The sequence below is a fragment of the Lytechinus variegatus genome, chromosome 2 (assembly GCF_018143015.1).
Source record: "Lytechinus variegatus isolate NC3 chromosome 2, Lvar_3.0, whole genome shotgun sequence".
Taxonomy (NCBI): Eukaryota; Metazoa; Echinodermata; class Echinoidea; order Temnopleuroida; family Toxopneustidae; genus Lytechinus; species Lytechinus variegatus.
Genome location: NC_054741.1, coordinates 22,564,455 through 22,581,168, shown reverse-complemented (window position 1 = coordinate 22,581,168; position 16,714 = coordinate 22,564,455). Strand labels below are relative to the sequence as shown.

General features: G+C 33.2%; 1 protein-coding gene across 3 annotated transcripts in view; it reads right to left on the bottom strand.

The window, feature by feature from the left end:
- Positions 1 to 7,868, bottom strand: part of LOC121407591 (serine/arginine repetitive matrix protein 2-like) — a 61,245-nt gene extending 53,377 nt beyond the window's left edge. For 2 of the 3 annotated variants that reach the window (XM_041598736.1, XM_041598737.1), the window contains exon 1: positions 7,517 to 7,868. The gene's annotated coding sequence lies outside the window, so the exon portion shown is untranslated. The remainder of the gene's footprint in view (positions 1 to 7,516) is intronic. The other variant, XM_041598738.1, reaches the window with a different exon arrangement.
- Between the last annotated feature and the right edge of the window lie 8,846 nt (positions 7,869 to 16,714).

The following is a 16,714-nucleotide window of genomic DNA, read 5'->3' as shown; positions in this document are numbered from 1 at the left end:
TTCAAGATCTAGCATAATGCAAAATTTTAATTCTTTAGTTTCCAACAAAATTATTTTACTACAGATATGAAAATACAGCAACTTCAATTATAGATGAATAAAGGTAAATAAATCATTTTTTTAGCGAGAGACCTGACACACCTTTGAAAAACTTTAACCTAACAGATTTTTTTAGAAAATAGGTATGATAATGAAAAAAAAATAGGCAAGCATAATACCTTTCATTAAAGTGTAATGAAAAATATGGTAATATTTCACATATTTGCTTCATTTAAAAAAACACAGAATATGCACAGTATATTACATAAATCAGAGTCAATGACATTACTGTTACAGAATCAATATTTCTTTTGTATTATATTCATAAGAATATAAAATGAATCATTATTTTCCTCCCATATTGTAAAATATTGGTTAACTGTTCTGTAAAGCTGAAATTGCCATAAATATTTGATAATTCAAATGAAAAAATACACGAGGAAGCTAAAATACTAAATAGTGTACGACATCATCAACTATCTCATTTACATATTACTTGTATTGTGCATAATGCTATTTTGTAATGTTATAATTAATAATTTTCTTATCTTACATCCCATATTCAATAAATTTTCAAAGTTGAGTTTCCTTGTTTATTCAAACCAATTTGCTATTAGGGAGGACCTGATTTTAATTAAGGCACTGCCAAACACCAACACTTCTTATATAAATCTATTTTTGTAAAGTGACCTGTGCATACAAAGATCATACATGTATCTTGAAATTTCTTTCTTATCTGTGCTTTTGCAATGGGAAAGATATTACCATAGAGCTATTATATTACCACTTAAAAAAACTAAGGATCATGAATGATGCTAGGACTACCCAACCATGGACTGACTACCTATGAGAATTTCTAATCCATTACATCACCAGTGCTAATTTAATGTACTTGACAGCTGTTCAATTGTTTTCAACACACAAATTAACTTTGTCAGGGGGAAAAATTTCCTTTCAAAAGACAAAATTGAGGGGGGGGGAGAGGAAGAGGATGGAACATTCAAATATATCATCACCAGATAAACTTTTGATTACGAGGTGATAGATATGTGATAAAGATGGCTTACACATTAGGGTGTCAAAATGCAAAAATATAAAGAAAGTATTTCTTTAAGATAGAGGCAAAATACAAGGAAATAAAGATTTCTGGATTATCTTCACTCGTATTTAGGATACATTTTTAAGCGATTTTGTCCCATAATTTATTTGTCTAATTTGAATTCCTTAATAAGGGACATGTTTTACACAGTTTAAACTTGTTTAGTGGTAAATTATTGCCAGAATGCGAATGGAAATACTGTGAATAGCTTATTATGTGACAAATCAAAATATTCTAAAAAATGTGTGCAAGGGTGTCTGCTTAAACACAAATATAGTAGTTTTGTGATTCTAAAAAACAAAATTTGACATTTTTGTTCATGCTTTTTTTGTTGCTGCAGTTTTGCTTTAAAGTCATTTTATATCCTTCTCTTTTGAATTAATTAAAAAAATATTTTCTTACAGATTAAACCAAACTAAGAATAAAATCTCCACTCTGAATAAACAAATAAATAAACAAACAAAAAAAAACCAAATAAATAAATAAATAGACAAACAAATAAATAAATAAATAAATAAATAATGAACAAATAAATAAATAAATAAAAAAAAAAAAATTGTCTATGGCAGATCTCTTTTTTTTGGGGGGGGGTTGTTGAATAGCAAAGGCCAAATTAAGTGGGGCTTGCCAAGCGCATCACAAAACAAATCTTCAATCTGTTTGACTGATTGCACCTGTTTCATATTAATAATAATCATCTTGTTTTGGGTCGGAATTGCTTGAAATCTCTATTACCTGTTCTTCTCAAGTTCTCACGTTTTAACCCCGACTAACTTGATATCGGTAAATACTTCCCCTTTAAGGAAGAGTATGAGCACATGATGATAGTTCATGTGAAGGTCTTTGTATACAATCACTTTGAGTGATTCAAACTAATGTTCAAACCTTGAGGCACTCTCAAGGTGTGAAACCTTCTCATTACTTTTATACACAGCAAAAACGCTGTTTATAATTGTTGTACAATGCTGTTTAATTCTAAAGAAATTAAGCTGTTTAATTAATTAATTTCTAATATTTAATTCTCAATAAAAGGTTGCTTACACAGCTAAACAACTGCTGTAAAGTTCACATAGTAGATGGCAGGTTTGAATCCCACTGGTTCCAATTATTTCTGACTTATGATTTTCATTACAGATCGAGCATGCGATCTTAAACACATAGGAGTAACGTCAAAAAATAAATGTATACAAAGCTGTTTACGATTATAATGCTACATTCGTTTAAAATGGTTTAAAAGTGTTTAAAATCTTATACGACAACGTTCAATTTTCAATATTTTATTCTCAATAGATCAAGCAGGGTTGCTTACACTGTTCATCAACTACTGTAATGTTCATATAGTGAACAATGTATACAATTTTTAACATTGCTTTTATTGCGCAGCATATGGTAACTAAATAGACTGCGGAGTGTAAATGCAAACTAATTTACAATTTTTATTCTCATATGTTGTTACGAACTGGGGTAGGAATGAATAGAAATGGGATTAATACATAGGATTATATTCAGAACTTCCTCATCAACTGCCCTCAAAGCAATTTAGTAAAACTGAGGGAAGTGTGAATCATGTGAATACCCATAACATTGAACACAGGCCTGATTGAACATTTCAAACTTTAAAGGACAAGTCCATCCCAACAAAAACTTGATTTGAATAAAAAGAGAAAAATTCAACAAGCACAACACTGAAAATTTCATCAAAATCGGATGTAAAATAAGAAAGTTATGGCATTTTAAAGTTTCGCTTATTTTCAACAAAATAGTTATATGAACGAGCCAGTTACATCCAAATGAGAGAGTTGATGACATCACTCACTCACTATTTCTTTTGTATTTTATTATATGAAATATTTTGATTTTCTCGTCATTGTCATGTAAAATGAAGTTTCATTCCTCCATAAACACGTGGAATTGCATTATTTTAACATTTTGTGCTTCAGGCAAGGAGGTCCTAATTGTCAAATTCGTAAAAATTGAAATATTGTACAATTCAAACAATAAAAAACAAAAGAAATAGTGAGTGACATCATCGACTCTCTTATTTGGATGTAACTGGCTCGTTCATATAACTATTTTGTTGAAAATAAGCGAAACTTTGAAATGTCATAACTTTCTTATTTTACATCCGATTTTGATGAAATTTTCAGCATTGTGCCTGTCTGATTTTTCTCTATTGATTCAAATCAACATTTTTCTGAGGTGGACTTGAACTTTAACATTAGGTGGTTTCAAACCGCCTCGATCATATAAGAATCCCCGTTCAATTACGAGAACTTTTTTAGGCTAAAAAACACCCATTAATTATTCCTGCATTCACACCGCCCCGAAACATAATCCTTCGGGATAAATTCCTGAAGTTAGGAGCATGCGCAGTATGGTCTGATAAGCAGGCAAGACGCGAGATTCAAAACCACTACATGTAGCTCAGCAGCCACCCACGGCGCCCGCGTCCAACTACACGCTTGGCTTAAAGTTCACGTAAATTGCTGTCACATTGCCAAAATACCTGCGACCTTGGAAACATTCCCGCGAAAGTTCTCGTAATTTTGCCAAGTACCTACTATTTAGTGGGTATTTTCTTTCGGGGATATTACACGTAATTTGCTTTCACATTGCCAAAATACCTGGAACTGACGAACCTCGAGGCAGTCTAAAACCACCTAGTAATATGGCGTTCAAAACTTGATTCTTTGGAACAATTTGAAATGGACTTTTTTATGTATCTAATGCCCTCTCTCAGTAATGTTTTCATTTTTCTTTATAAAAATTTAACTTAGAGAAAAAAAATACAAGTGCAGTGATTTGATATCAGAAAGCTATAGACAGAGGTATATCCTGACATTTTCAGCCCATTCTATGATTGAGAAATGGCTTTATAACAAAAAATTCATAATACCAACATATTTAAATTTGATTTGGCACCTTATCATATGATCAAAACAAATTTTCATGAAATATTGCAAGATATATCAGATAAAACATGTTTATTTCTTATCCTACTGCTTTAAATTGAGTAATGAATTGGAACAGCAACATTCACCTTTGGGGAGTCTTACCACAACATTGGCATAATACAAATGGTAAAATATCATGAAAAATAATTATAGTTTAATAAGGAGAACCTATCAAGAACCGAATAAAATTATTTTTAATCTATAGTGACACTTTTCATGATTTCATTAACATATTCATATATGCAACAATTTTCTCATAAACTTTCTCTACGATTCAGAAGCACACGTATGCATTCGGAGTATCAAGCGTGCATGAATAGGAGTGCGCACTAATCCATGAGAAGATATTTGGATTCAGGCCTGCTGAGTGAAGGGATGGGGGTTTAAAAGGGAAACACCCTAAACTAGTTCAGTCTAAAATCAATGGTCTAGGTCAAGGTCATAATGAATGATCTCATGTACAGTAGTTCAAATAAAATGGACCCCCCCCCCAAAAAAAAGAAACAACTGTAGAGAAACCATTGAGTAGTAGGCCTACACAAAATCGATTAGTTCATTTTTTAATCAACGGTTTTCTCAAATGTAGCTGTATATTTAAATGACCCCCCCCCAAAAAAAGGAAAACTTTGGAGGAGACAATAATTCACAGAATGAATGAATGAATGAATGAGTGAGTGAGTGAGTGAGTGAGTGGGTGTGTGAATGTATGAATGAATGAATGAATGAATGGATAGTAACAGAACTAAAGATGATATGGAATTAATAACAAATAATATTCAAATAAACAATATCCTGTCCCAAATAAATGTATGATTTAAAACATAAATGAATAGATATATAAATGAATTTAAAAAAATGTACAAATAAATAAATAACAACTAACTCTTGAAATAAATCTTATGAGAAAAAACAGTTGTATTCCACATCTGATACAACTTGCTTTCCTTGAGCCTATATACACAATCCAGACCACTAATAAAGGATGGGCTCATATTGCTGGAAGAAACTTTGTTAATGCCAAACAGAAGCTACAATTGTGATAGAGAAAACTATTCTTTGGAATCCAGCTTTTGTCTACTTTAATCAACCATCTTGTTTGATCAAGACTTTCTTGCCTTCCCATATGAAAGGTGCAATATCCCAACAAAGAACACTGTCTAATCTCCATATTTGTACACCCCTTCAAGAGTGTAGACATTAAATCTTTACAATATCTGCATCAGCGAAGGTTCATCACACCATGTCAGACGGGTTGAATTTTTTTTGTCTTGCTGATTAAAAACGTCAAGAACAGAATATTATATTAATAATTAAAAACAATAGGCACTGGATTACTTTCCATATAAATCTTATGTCAATTAAAATTGTAACCAAAATATTTCCTAAGATCTGTTCCTCTCATTTTCAACTATTACACCACAATTCAATATGATAGTGGGTATCTATCGTTGCACAAATTTGCTTCAAACAATACCTCTGTTAACAATTTTACCCTCTTTAGACACAGAAAACTAACAGTCCTATTCATTTATTTGTTTATACCCATACACTTAAATTTCATGTTTTCTTAAATTCAAATTTACTCAAACTTTCATAAATACATTATGCATGTACTTCATATATTTTAAGCCTCTTTGAAACCAAAATTAATACGAGGGCGGGGTTCGACTTTAACAGCTTTCCATAATCATCTCACGTCAACTGCCCCTTATAGTAACTCATTAATAGAACAGTGGAAAGGAAATATCCCACTAAGTAGGGTAAGAATGTTTTTAAGTAGAGACAATGCTATACCAAGAAGAAGGTAGTAAGTCCAAGGGCCCTTCTACCAGTGAGGTATCTCGGCTAGGAAGTACATATCATCATAAGGAGCTCTACTGCCTAGTTTTAAATGACCAGAACATTTTATCTATTTTAGGATACGCTCAGTCTGTTGTTAGAAAGGTTTCTGGTCCCACCTGTTTTGTTGCACATGTTTTAGAAAAGATAACAAATTTATCAAATTTCTCTCATAAATCTTAAAGGGCAAGTCTACCCCAGTAAAAAAGGTGATTTGAATAAATTGGAGAAGAATCAAACTAGTATAAAAAGAAAATTTCATCCAAATTGGATAAAAAATATAAGAAAAATGACAATTTAAAGTTTCCCTTAATCTCACAAAACTGTTTCAAATCCTGGTAGGTATGCAAATGAGGTATTAAATAATGTCTCCCATTCACTGTTTATTTTGTATATTTATTAAACGAAATATGCATATTTTATTTTCTTCTTGCTACAATGTGAGACAAAGTTTGATTTCCCCCTAATAGGTGGTATTGCTATCGCTGTAACCTACTGTGATTTGAAGACTATATTTCTATTGTCTGAAAAAAATGAACTAATTATGAATTACTCTAACAATAAAATACAAAATAGTGAATGAGTGACATTGTGAACATTATATAAATACTAACAGCTGAGGATACAACCCGGCTATAGCAGTGCTACCTACATATGCATAACTGTTGGGGAAAATAAGCGAAACTTTAAAATGTCTTAAGTAACTTATTTTACACTCAACTTTGATTAAATTATCAGTGTTATGCTAGTTTGATTTGTCTCCTTTTCCCTCAAATATCTATAGGGGTTTTTTTTAACGTGGGCTCATCCCTGAATTTCTGTCTTAAATAAAGTATGTAGAGAGCTGGATTTGGTAATCTAGCTCAAATAAAGCAATTTAATCAAAATTTCGAATTTATTACTGGTGATGTAAAGTATTAAATCATCAATAAAGCAAAGAAGTACAAAAAACAAGGACAATATAAAAAAAATCAAACAAGAAAACACCAATAAAAAAAACAAATGACAAAACAAGATCACGAACATGGAGGAAATTAAATAGTGAGGTGCAATGACTGTAATCTATCAAAATTAGACCACCTCATTACAAATTCTAGTTGTAAAGCATGTCAACAAGTCAATTTTCTCTGAGGGTAAACCTTGGTTTTAATGACATTTCATCTGTATCTGTTGTATACAGTCATTAACTCATTGGCTTGCAATGTAGAACTTCCACGACAGTGTTTAGCATGCACAATAAAATGACTACTCCAATCAATAACAGCTAAATCAATAAGATGATTATTACTTGGTCACAATTCTCACAGCCTTGGCCAATGCATATTATCGAAGGCCACTTCATGTAATTATATGTATTTCTATATATATGTATATATACCATAGACAAGTCAATGAGTGCAAAAAGAAAATATGAAAATTACAACTTGAGCAGAATATTAGATATACCATCATGACACCGAGGGATATGTATACAGCATACACATGTTACACTTATTAATAATCATAATAATTAATATTCTGATTTTTAATCTGATAGTGTCAATGCTCAAGGGGGGGGGAGTAAGATGAAATGATAATGACTTACCAGTGTTATAAATTGTGAGGTAATCCAGATTATAATCCAGTTAAAGAGATTCCATTTCAAATAATTCTCCCAGTAGAACACTGCATGCTGTCATAACTGCTACCCAGTAAACACATCCAAGATTGAATCATAGGCCTAGGGCCATTCAAATCCAGTCATCGCTCCCTCGCATGCTGGCTGGCTGGCTGCGTAAGGTTCTCCGTACAAAAGCCACCGCTGGCTGTCGTCGCTACGAACGCCACTTCCTTGCCGATGAACTATGCGTATTCAGGCTTTCATTTCACACTCTCCCACACACACACAATAGATGGGTAGCTTAACGAGTGCTTGCTTTGTTGGCTTGGAGTGTGTTCATACAGCGTAACCTACTTTCATTCCTACATGGGTCAATAGGGCCATATGAACAGGTCCCATGTATTCAAAGCATTGAGTAAGTAGAAAAAATAGGAGCTGCATCATGACCCTTTAATAGCCCTAAAAAAATACTCTTTAAGCCAGTTTAAGTTAAGAAGCTTTTAAAAAAGTTTTATCAATGAAGAATATGAAAAGAAATATGACCAATGCCAACCCCCATTAAATGTATTGTTAGGCTAAACCACAGCGACATTCGTTCAAGTTTTATAAAAACATAAATTTTATGTTATTTGATGGTCATTATGTGATCATGACTGTTATACTCATATATCTGGTCATGTTCATTGCTCAATGCAGAGGTATAAGCAAACTTGAAACTGACAAGTCATCATATAGCAACAAGAAGCTGTAACGCACTGCTCTTAAAGGGGAAGTTCACCCTGAAGAAAACTTTGTTGTAAAAATAGCAGAAAAAATAGTAAAAAATATTGGTGAAGGTTTGAGGAAAATCCGTTAAAGAGTAAGAAAGTAATTAGAGTTCAAAATTTTGGATTTGTGACGTCATAAACGAGCAGCTGCCCCATGTGTTATGTAATATAAAATGTATGAATTTCAAATTTTGTATGGTTCCTGATGACTTAATTTTGTTTTCTTTTCATGATCAGGTGTGAAATGATTTGTCTATTGATATACAAAAGTTACAGTGAAAACCATTTTAAATTTTCTGAGAAAATGACATTTCATTGATTTTTTACCATTTGCTATGTAGGAATGCTGCTCGCATATGACGTCACAAATCAAATAATTGAAATTCTAATAACTTTTTGATTATTTGATGAATTTTTTTCAAACCTTCGGCAATATTTTTTATTATTTTTTCTGCTATTTTTACAATAAACTTTTTGTCAGGGTGAACTTCCCCTTTAAGCTGATCATAACCTACAATTGGTAAGTTGCCAGAGTCAAAAACTTCACTCTACTACTTAGCAACATCACTACACAGCAGAGATATCAAATTTCAAAAAGTGTGTCTAGAATTCCTTGATATCATAAGACTATGTTATCATTCTGCATTTGTTTTTCTTTAAACATATATTTTTTTGTTCTTATATTCTTATCTTTGTGGTTCCAAATCCACAAATTTCTGTGTTTATAGGACTGTAAATTCCACTCTGGGTAAATTCCTAGTTTTTTTTAAATCTATTTCCTTAAAAAACAAAAATATATATATATATATCCTAATAACAGTATAAACATATCAGACATTCCCTGAAGTACATACATGACATGATTGAGGCAATTAAGCAATACTGCAGGAAGGATTCAGATGACACTCTTCCCATTTCCATAATAATCTATTAAAATAAAATGCTTATTTTTCTTTGGTATGAACATATTCACCTGTATGAGACATATATCAATGACATTCCTTATCAATGGCTTGACCAAACTATTATGTTTCTTTTCATTACTACCCATCCATGACACCCCATGTGAGGACACTTAGTCTCCAAAATCAGACTCTATTCAAATACTCCAGGGTCAATGATCAATAATTCCTCCTTTTTTCACATTATTGATGAATGCAGAAAATCCAAATTCATCTTTAGATTTAAATTCCAAAGTATCAGTACAGGTGAAATATCTAGATGATGATGATTAGATATCAGAGAGGGGAATCACATATGGAATATCTCATAAATCTTATACAATATCTTAGAAAAGGACAAAAAATTGGTATACCTCCTACCACTCCCCCCCCAAAAAAAAAACAAACAAGGAGTGAAATTGTGTATGCCTTTAAAAAAAATCATTTTAGCCCTACAAAAGAAATTTTAGTGTAAGCAATCTATACAGACTTCTTTATTTATTGGGGATGTCCCTAACATACTGTGAATATTTCAGACTAGTTGATAATTGTAGAGGATAATACCCTATATCTATTGTTAAAGTACCATTCAAAAGGAGGGAGGGGTCTAATTTGGGCCAGGTACATTGATCATTTTGTTTACTGTTACCAAAAAATGGAAGAGTCTGCCCAACATAAAAATGATTTGGTTCCACAGAAATGATATTAATCAATAAATGAATATATGATCAACCAACGACTTGAATAAATGAGGAAATAAACGATAAATAAATCATCATTCATTATTGAATGATGAAACAAATAGCTGTAAAAAGGCATCAACCGGGGGGGGGGGGCACTCACATATATTGGTGGTATGGGGATGTACCACTTTGATGACCTCCTTCTTCAGACCTAATTTTCAGTTCGCTAGATACTCCAAATGATAAAAGTTACCTTCACAAGCCGCCCCGCCCTGTTCGCAAGATCCCCGTTTCGAAACATGAAATTTTCCTATAAAACCCTTTATAATATAAATGGAAATATTTTCTGCTTATATAGGTTTCAAAGAATTTACAAGTTTATAAAAATATAAATAAAGTAACAAACCTAAAATGACATGCCTAAGTCAATGATGCAAGTTTTAATTTCATTAATCAGAATATAAAATAACATTCATAAGGGTGACAAGCAAATAACTACAGAAATGACAAAAGTAAGTACTCATTGATGGCCAAGACCAATTCAGACTTAAGGCTCAGGACAAGTACCATCAATCAACTCAAAAATTAGATGTTTGATAAATGGGATTAAAGGAAGATTACAATGAATATGATGACAAAAAAGACCTCAACAAATCGATTATGACGGGGGGGGGGGGGGGGTGGAGAGTCTTCGTGTCATTGTTTAACAATTTTTCAATTGGTGTAGTAGACTGTTCTAATGCTTTCCATGTATTTATGTGCTTTATTTTTATGATTGTACATAGCGCCATGCATGAGCGTCATGCCCGATGGATGTTTGCGCTTTAAAAGAATCCATCATAATCATTATTATGATTATTATATTGTGTTTTCCAGAGAAGGACCTTCAAAAGAAATGAAACCTTGGGAGTTAAAAACAAGTTAGCTTGTGTGAAAATAGAATGGGCCAAGAAGAAAATTATGAGGAACTGAATGTTGTGATCACTTATGTTCAGAAATTCATCCGATGGCAATGCAACCAGGATCATGGATGTGTGATGTTGCACATAAATAACTTCCCTATACATACATGTACTTCATTTAAATTGTTTTATTTATGAAGTGTATTGGTAAATCAGGTGTTCTCTATGACAGGACATGTAATATAGGGTTAACAAAGAGCTTGTACAATAGAATGTGCAAAAAAGAGGTGTTCTAACTCTTTTAAAATATACTTTTCATCAAAGGGGGAGTTGTTTTTAATTAAATAGAATTGAACAAAATTTTTTAACATGTGACATCATGATCACACATTTTTGAAGAAAGTTCTTGATACTTCGATAGTATATTCATTAAAAAAATTCAAATTGTCTTACTGCTGACCACTGTCTTACTATTGATTTTTTCAACCTCACACCCGTTAACTTTTCTTTGAGAGGGTTTCCTTCTATTTAAGAATGAAATTAAACCTTTGCTCAATATTATTCTCACACTCAATGTATTCTCTTTAAAAGTTTTTTTTTAGTCAAGTTCATGGAGATTATTAATCTCAACAATACTGTCTAGAAGCTTATACAAGAAGAACTTGTTGCAAGTGCTGAGTTTTGGAATAATGCTATAATTTGACCAAAGAGGGAGCTGTTGAAGTATTGATTGTCATCTGCTTGACAGTTGGCTGTCCTGTAAGCTTGATCGATACCCTTTTCATAAACCTATCCTCCAATTAGCCGCCTAAAAGTAATGCGGATAATTCAATAAAAATTGCGTTCACAAACTCCGAAAATAAGCCGCATTATTTTTACGAGCGCTCGTCCTGAAAAAGGCGGATAATCGTCATGACAACTGGACACGCCCCCTCCAATGCGGTTGTGTTGGAAAAGGGTGACCTTGTGACCGCACCATGGCAATTATCCGCATTATTTGGAAATGCGTTCATAAACTCAAAATCTTGTCCCGATGCTGCTATTATGCGGATAATAGCAGCATCAAAATAATGCGGATTACTCTTGTCCTCCTCCAATTTTATGACCAAATTATGCTGCTATTAGCCGCATAATTGGGTTTATGAAAGGGGTATTGGAGTAGTCAAAGCCATTAATGTCAAGTCCACTCCGGAAAAATGTTGATTTTAATCAAGAGAGACAAATCAATCCATAGGGTTAGGGTTAACCCATAATGCTGAAAATTTCATCAAAATCGGATGTAAAATAAGAGACTTCTGACATTTTAAATTTGGACTTATTTTTCACAAAAAATTATATGCAAATCTCAGTGACATGCAAATAATGAGAAAGTCAATGATGTCTATCACTCACTATTTCTTTTGTTTTTTTAATGTTTGAATAAAAAATATTTAAATGTTAACAGAACTGACAATAAAGACCAACTTGAATGAACCATAAAGTGTTAAAACAATGGTACTTCCACATATTCAGGGAGAAATTCTACTATGTTTTACAGGACAATGAGGAGAAAATTCCAAAATACAAAATAAATTGTGACATCATCAGTCCCCTCATTTGCATACAGACCAGGATGTGCATATATTATAATCGGTTTGTGGAATTAAGCTCTAATTATTTTAAAAGAGAAGGGGATCCTGGTAGCTAAGTTCCTTGAAAAAAAAAATTGTGAAAACATGTAAATCAGAGAATATAAACTATATATCAACAGATGTAGAAATAAACATATTTTTCAAGGAAATTTATTTAAAAAATTTTAAAAGTATTTTTCAAAGATTTTGTTTTTCATAAAGATCACGTTTAGACTGCCTTTTGCTATGTGTAATTCCAACCTTCATCGATTACTTGGATCTTTGGGCAACTTTCTTTTTGTCTTTTTGTCAAGAGCTTTGTTTTTATCACATCCCACATATAAGAAATTATGCTGCTATAAGGGGATGCCCCACAGATTCCAGCTGATGAAAATAATGATAAATAAATAAATGATTAAAACTTAGTGCACATATTTGGCCAACACCTTCAGCTTTTGAAAATATGAAAGTTTGTCTACAAATCATATGAAGACTGGTACCTGCAATTCTGGATCAACATGTATAATGATCACCAGAGAAAGATTGTTCAAACTCATAACTTTCTCATTTTGAAATCGATTTTGAGGAACAACTTTTCTGTTAATTGCTCTTCTCAATCCACATTGTAGATAAAATTTGATTTTTCCAACTTTGGGTTTCATTTTCCTTTGTCTGGCTTCTGACTACATGATCTCTAGATTCTTAAATAAGCAAAACAGAAGGAGAATTTCTGGGGAAAATCAGTCTTCTTGGCCTTTGGTCTTGGAGGCCTTCACACCTAGTGAATAATTGGTTCAATGCTGTGACCCTACACTTGCCTACGAAATTCCATAAATACATTTTTTTGGTCAGGTCAACCCTTAGCAGCCAGGTTGAACCAAGCGATCAAACTAGCTTCCATTAATGATTAATGTTCTACCGATTTCCTCCTGTCTGAACAGGGCCATCAGACAATACTAAATATGGAATATGACCTCGACATCGACCTCTGTAATGATGACCTCATATCAATTGAATTAAAGCAAATCAGCATGGAACCATTATACAAGACATCAACATCTCATTTTGAGTTGACATATGAAGGCTACAAACAAGCTTCTTAGCCTTCTACTGGATTCCTACATGGTCAGGTACAATGTCAGAATAGACATTCTATTTCTATCCAACCAACAATGCAAAAATAATTGTGATGAACACTGCATACTAAGGTGAATGTTGAGGTATCATCATATGACCCATGCTCATAACATGCAGAATATCTTCTTTTACTTTTGTCTTAAGCTTCAATGTTTTGAATGATAGAAAGAAAAAAGTTTTCATTCATGGATTCATTTCCTTATAAAGTGATATTTAAAGCATATAAAAATGTCCAATACAACATGGCAGATTGATGTTTGAAGGGGCACATCACTTTTTAAAGAAGGGGGAGCCCTTTTTTGGCTCGAAATTTTCTTTTTAAAAGTGGGCAACCCCACATGCAACATTCTGCAGCCCCTGCCTCATCTAATCATTTCAAGCAACTTTCTAGTTCAGGGCCCCGTCTTACGAAGAGTTGCGATTGATCGTAACTCTTTGTAAGACGGGGGCCAGAACTCACAAAACATTCAAGCCAACCACAGGATCTCACTCACTAGATACATTCACTGTCTTGTTAGCATAATTGTCTACTGCTTTGGTGGGAAAACGAAATTGTTGTTTTTCAACAATCCTTCAAATAGGTAGAAATGGAGCATGTTTTTCGTGAATTTTTTTGTCATTCATATTTTACACATAAGGTCTCATATGAAAGAAGAAAAGATGGATATATAAGTTATGAACTTTATTCTCCAAATATTTTGCAGAAAAAGCAAGAAAATTTTCACTCAAAATGAAAATTTGGTTGCACCACTCTCCATTGCTCTGACTCAGTCATGCCTGCAATATGAACATTGAAATTTGCCTCAAATGAAAGAGAAGCACATCTTTCCATTCATGTGCATCTCATGAAGCAAATCTGTTATCACGACAGCAAAAAAAAAAACTTAACTGAAAGTGAATTATGGTCTTGTTCTTGTTTCTGGGACACACTGTATAACAGGCCATTTACCATCACCATCATCACTCCCTCCCCCTCCTCCTCCTCTTCCTCCTCCTCCTCCTCCTCATCAATATCATTACAAATCTTCACCATCATTATCATTCACATGACATTTTATAATGAATTTAAATGCTTGCCACGTTCTCTTTTTTAATGTAAATTGAGTGCAATTCTGCCTCTGGCTGCAAGATACAGTTAAAAAAAAACCTGAATAAGAACATCTCCATCACAATCACATTCGTCATTACTATCAACATCACGGCGATATGCTTACAACATGTTTCTTGTAGCGAACTGGCTCTGTCGTCATTTCACAGACATATTCCCAATCACCGTCCACTATCACAAGCTGAAGATGGTGCACATAAGACATTCCCTTGGGATCCTACGACTCCAAATCTTATTCAAAGTGAATACAGTCACTCCAACATGACAAATAAAGGTCCGAGATTTGAACATAGACTTATAGAAGCTATTAAGTAGTCTCATATTTCTCTAGTTCATCTGCAAAGAGGATATCTCCTCAATGCCCTAAGCCTTTCATCCACAAGATATCCTTCTGGACAGGATTCTCTGCTTATACAAATAAATTCTCGGGTCATATATTTCCTTGGTGATCAATCACAAGATTTGTTGTAAAACTTGTAAATAGTCAGCCACCACAGTTTGCAAGATCACATTTAATCCTTTATTTCCATTTCATGACATGCCCATTTCTTGTAACTCAGAATTCTAGGAACTGATGGTGAAAAAGATGCATGTATGTTTACATTACAACCTCCGACAAATAAGATTTTGACAAATTTCAAAACCACATCCAGGAAATTCCATCGACATGAATGTAGAATTTTTCAGTTCTGTATATCTCTTGATCCTGTGAAACATTTCTACATTTATCACAGAGCTCAGGTAGAATCAATCCCTTTGCAATACGAGTAGTTTCCTGGACTTGTCCACACAGTATAATAACCCTTATGAGCAAATTACAACAATTCCTTACCAAATCCAGACAAAATTCTTGCGTCACATGACTCGAAGTTGTCATGTTCTATCTAGCTTCAGTTTCATTCCATAAATATACTCAGGAAATTCAGGAAAATTCCTTCAAAATAAAGGAAGATATTTCCAAGCCTGAAAATAAAATCACTCCAACAAAAATGCAAGACTTATTCCCCACCTCCATTCCGTCTTCTATGTTGTATAACAATGAAAATCATATCCCATCGCATTGATCAGTTTCACTCAGAAATTTCCCAGAAAAGGCAAGTCTGAAATGGGGCCAAGTCCAAAGTTCCTGCGCATGCATGCACTAAAACCACAGAGAAGGGATCAGAAACCCTAAAAGGATCATGTTCTTCTGATGGCCAGAGATAAGATGGGACAGGGCCTTTCGAGTTACCATGGAAACCTCATAACAAGTATGTTCCATCTATTATCACAATGATAATATGATACTCTATGACATCACCATCATCATCATCATACATGAAGAAAAAAAAAACATAGTATGGCACAGGAGGATCAAACTACATTATTCAACATTGCATTGTTGTTTCGAATATCACATGAGCTACTGTTAGCCACAATATCCATCCAAATTAAGTATATCCATGTAAAATATCTAAGAGTTTATTTCAGTTTACGAGTTCACATTATTCATAAGTTGCTATGTTTACAATCAGAATGCAATGGTTTTGCTTTCACTTACGCAGCAAGGAAATGTTAAAAGTGGAAATTTGGTGATATTGAACTTGAAAGATAAAACAATCCCAAAATTCAGAACTTGTAACTACTTTTCAACAATATTCATATCATACATGTATGTGAAAAGCATTTCATGACCATTGTAACTTGTAAGACGGTCAAGTCTAAAAGCATGTCATGACCATTGTAACTTGTAAGACAGTCAAGTCTAAAAGCATTTCATGACCATTGTAACTTGTAAAATGGTCAAGTCCAAAAGCATTTCATGACCACTGTAACTTGTAAGACAGTCAAGTCCACAAGCATTTAAAGACCATTGTAACTTGTAAGACGGTCAAGTCCAAAAGCATTTCATGACAATTGTAACTTGTAAGATGGTCAAGTCCACAAGCATTTCATGACCATTGTAACTTGTAAGACGGTCAGGTCTAAAAGCATTTCATGGTCATTGTAACTTGTAAGACGGTCAAGTCCACAAGCATTTCATGACCATTGTAAC